Below are 4,633 nucleotides of genomic sequence, written 5' to 3'. Positions count from 1 at the left end.
CTGTAATCCACTCTTGCCTACATTTTAACTGTATAAGCAGGATATTACAATATAATACCTTATTTGTGGTTATCAACATTGTGTTCACGAATTTCACCCTTGCAAGAGTATGTAGCTGTGGTTCTTGCCTTTCGTTGGCTATAGAAAGCTCCACGGATGATGTCACTACATAGTGTAGAAAGCCCCATGGATGATGTCACTACATAGTGTAGAAAGCCCCATGGATGATGTCACTACATAGTGTAGAAAGACCCATGGATGATGTCGCTACATAGTGTATAAAGCCCCACGGATGATGTCACTACATAGTACTTATTTGGCCTTGGAGTCCTTTCCTTCTGTCTTTTTTAAAAGTGGCGAGCTCAAAACTTCAACAAGTTAGGGGCTCAGTCTTCAGCCATAGATCTGGAAAGTACAGCGTGGGGAGTCTGATCCGGTGCCATCTTACTTAAAAGCCTAAATGCCTGTATAACATGAGCTTAATTAGTATTGAGACGAGAACTGTAATGTTCGGTGAATTAATCAAAGATTCATTATGTTTAGGGAAGATCCCTAGCTTCCAAGAGCACTGTAAGGAATGGAGAAGATTAGCTGGCATGGCGATAAATGCGCCACCAGCAGAGGCCACGGAACCACCGGTCCTCGTGTACAGTGTCCTTGCCAGCAGGTCCACTATTCTAAGAACTTCACTTGTATTTCTTCCTATGACCCACCCCTCTGTGGAGGTGGGCAGATGAAGATGCTCTCCCATGCTGCTGTGGCCTTTTCTTCTTACCCCAGCCTTAGTAAGTGAGCAGGGGGATGATGCTCTAGTCCATGATTGGAGCTTCAGATCCAGTGTACCAACAATGCCTTTATAAAATGTAAATGATAACTTGATAGAGTGAGAATACTGACCTGACCAGGATGCTGGGAGGGACTGACGTACACAATAGAGAGGTGAAAGGAAAAGATATTGATTTAAGACTCTGGGGAGACATTATTGCAAAGAGAGGCCACAGATGATGATGATGATAATAATAATAATAATAATAACATTATTATTATTATTATTATTATTATCATTATTATTAAAGAGCCTGGGTCAGGAATGAGGCTAGCATACAGAAGGATCAGAAATAAAGCAGAGATTGAGGGAGTGAGGGCTTAGCCTGGGGTGATTGGGATCCTGGAGACAAGGATGGGGTAATCTGATCTACATGTAACTGTCTTCCTGGGGTCTTGCATCCTAGTTGAGCACATTGGTCTCTTGAGCATAACAGATATGTTATAACAAATATCTGCATAAAGGCTAGCAATGGGCCTTCAGCAGGTCATGGTGTCCATGTTCAAAACTTTGCTTTATCCTACTCTGGTAGGAACATCAAGTGATGTTCCTCCTTTGCTGCTGCTGCTGCTGCAGCCACCACCACTGCCACCAACCCCATGAGCTGCTGAAGGCCCATAGTCCATGAGAGAATATGACTGGCTCAGATTTTACCTGCAGTTTTCTGTCACTGACTGCAGTTCAGAACTGAACCAACTCTCTGAATAGGAATCCAGGGGGCAGAGCCCCTTCAAGAGATTAAGGGCATAGTGGATAGAATGAGCAGGAGGCTGGCTCTGTGAAACCTGACCAAGATTCTGTTACTATGACAACACTCCGATTACAAACAACTTAGGGGAGGCTTATTTGGCTCACAGTCTCACACGGAGGGATTGGACCAGGAAGTGAAGCAGGAACATGCAGCCAGAACCATGGAGGGACACTGTTCACTGGCTGGCTTGCAGGCTTGTGCTTCGCTGTCTTTCTCCTACGGACCAGGAATGACTTCATGCCCAGGAAAACTGTAGACAGGGAACTGCCAATGTGCCACCCATGATGAGCTAGGCCCTTCTTACAATCAAGAGAATCCCCCAAAGACATGCCCAGGCCAGTCTGATCTGGGCGATCCCTTTGCTGAGTCTCCCATCACAGGTAACATATGGATTGTGTCAAGTTGATTCTTCAAGTAACTAACTTTCTCTGGAAGTCACAGATTGTTGGAATCTTCTTTTCTTTTCTTTTCTTTTTTCTTTTCTATTTTTTCTTTTCCTTTCTTTTCTTTTCCTTTCCCTTTCTTTCTCTCTCTCTCTCCCTTTCTTTCTCTCTCCCTCTCTCTTTCTCTCTCTCTCTTTCTTTCTTTCCTTCTCTTTCTTCCTGGAAAGTCCAAAATCTGACCAAGTGTGTTTTCTTTGAAGCAGCTGCCTGTTTAGATCAGTTATGGTTTGAGTTTCTGTGTCCTGCACTGTTTCAAGGTGACCCGTGTTGCCTGTTATTCATCATCACGCGCCTCTTCTCATTATCTGCCTCCCTGATTACTGTTCTGCAGGTTGATTGGAACTGTATTCAAGACATTTGTACATCATAGTTCCTGGACACATCTATATGTTAGCAAATCAAGTATGATTTATCTCTGGAATTATTGGCTAGGGTCGGCTTCTTCTTCTCAAAGCCTGCTCTCTCTAGCTTGTAATTTTAATTAGCCCTTGCTTCTTGTTCTCCACCCCCACCCCCGAGAATAGGGCTAGCTGTCACTCTGGCACCGAGTTGGAGTCTCAGCCTCCCTTAGAATGTTACTCTGAGTTCTGCATTCAGATTCCCTAATCAACGTGGGATGGAGGGTAAAGGGAGAAGTCAAATTAAAGTTGCGGCATGTAGGACCTAGAACAGCTTTGCAGTTTGGGGTGGGGTATGGGGCTTTGAGTTGCTGTTAGAAAAACTGGATTTGAAAGTCCATGTCCAGTTCTGACTAGAAACCACCCTTTCCAAGTGCTGTCCTGAAGTAGGAAGTTGATCCCCACACATGGAGAGTCCTAGAGTCACCTCTGTCACTTCTGGAGGAGATGAATTGCAGCTGCCATTGCGTGGTGATGTAGCACTGTTTGAATGACAGGGCCTCAGGGAACAGAGGAGGACAAGTAGACTCCCGGCTTTCTGCCTTAAACTCCAAGTGCTGGGGTTGCAGGTAGTCTTCATCATGCCCAATTAATGTGATGCTAGGGACTGAACTGAACCCCTGGGGTTCGGGCATGCTAGACCCACACTATACCAGCAGTCCCAGCTCCAGCCCTGACCTTGGCAGTGTTTGGTCCCTATACTGCTTCGTTTTCTCTCATCTTGCTTCCTAATGGCATCGGATTTCTCTCCCATTTTGTTCCATGCTGAGGGATATAGAGAATGGCTTCCTCGGCAGGCCTGTCATTTGGCTGTGGCAAATGTCTGCACAAGAGCAAAGTTCAATTACTTCCTGAATATGTAAAATAATCGCAAGACAAACCTGCTTTGAATTTCTGATTACCCGCTCTTTCCCCAAGATAATATTGTATTGTTTCTCCAAAGATCTACTATCTTGAACAAGATAATTATATTTGTACTAAAATGCAAGTCAAATTTCTCCTCTCTGAAAAACAGGAGAGGTGCGGATTTCAGAAAGATTTAGGTTCAAATTTAATCACTTTCTCTCTGAACTTCAAGTGAAATTTAATTATCCTGATCTTGACTTAACACCGAGGAACACACAAACAGGGCAGGCAGGAGCTGATAAGAACAGAGCATGTGCTGAAGAGAACAAAGAACAGAGATAAAGTTTGCAAGATTTAAGAACATCATTTATATACCCAGTTAAAGTGCCTGTCTTCCTTTAAAAAAAGGCAACCGGTACTAAATAATATTGGTTTGCTGTAAATATGAGTGTTTATCAATAGCAACTTGGTGCAGTTTCAATGTTCCTGGGCCCATGTTTAACAGGGTATTGTAAGAAAGATTCACTGTTATGAAGTTAAAGTGTGTAAGATGAAGTACAGCATCCCCGAGGCTTTTTATAACCCACTCACACTTAGAGGCCTTTTTATTCTAGAATCTAGTTTGATCATCAGGGAAGCAGTGTCAGCTTTGCCCTAAATGAACAGTGTACATAAGGCACTGATTTTAATAAAATTAATACTTCATATTTGCTGCATTAGTTAGAGGCCTCCACAGAAGGAGAACCAATAGGGTGTGTGTGTGTGTGTGTATGTGTGTGTGTGTGTGTTTGAGTGTGTATGTATGTGTCTCTATGTGTGTGTATGTGTGTGTGTGTGCATGTGTGTGTGTGGTTGAGCGTGTATGTATGTGTCTCTGTGTGTGTGTATATGTGTATGTGTATGTGCGTGTGTGTGTGGTTAAGTATGTATGTATGTGTCTCTATGTGTGTGAGTGTGTGTATATGTGAGTGTGTGTGTATATGTGAGTCTGTGTGTGTATGTATGTGTCTATGTGTATGTGTCTCTATGTGTGTGAGTGTGTGTGTGTGGTTGAGTGTGTATGTATGTGTCTCTATGTATGTGTGTGTGGTTAAGTGTGTATGTATGTGTCTCTATGTGTGTGTATGTGTGTGTGTGTGCGTGCGTGTGGTTGAGTGTGTATGTATGTGTCTCTATGTGTGTGTGTATGTGTATGTGTGTGTGCGTGTGTGTGTGGTTGAGTATGTATGTATGTGTCTCTATGTGTGTGAGTGTATATATGTGAGTGTGTGTGTATATGTGAGTGTGTGTGTGTGTGTATGTATGTGTCTGTGTGTCTGTATGTGTCTCTATGTGTGTGAGTGAGTGTGTATATGTGAGTGTGTGTGTA

This window comes from Mastomys coucha, unplaced genomic scaffold (genome assembly GCF_008632895.1).
Source record: "Mastomys coucha isolate ucsf_1 unplaced genomic scaffold, UCSF_Mcou_1 pScaffold16, whole genome shotgun sequence".
In the NCBI taxonomy this organism is placed as follows: domain Eukaryota; kingdom Metazoa; phylum Chordata; class Mammalia; order Rodentia; family Muridae; genus Mastomys; species Mastomys coucha.
The sequence above is the reverse complement of the archived record's forward strand: the minus strand, read 5'-3'. Positions refer to the sequence as shown.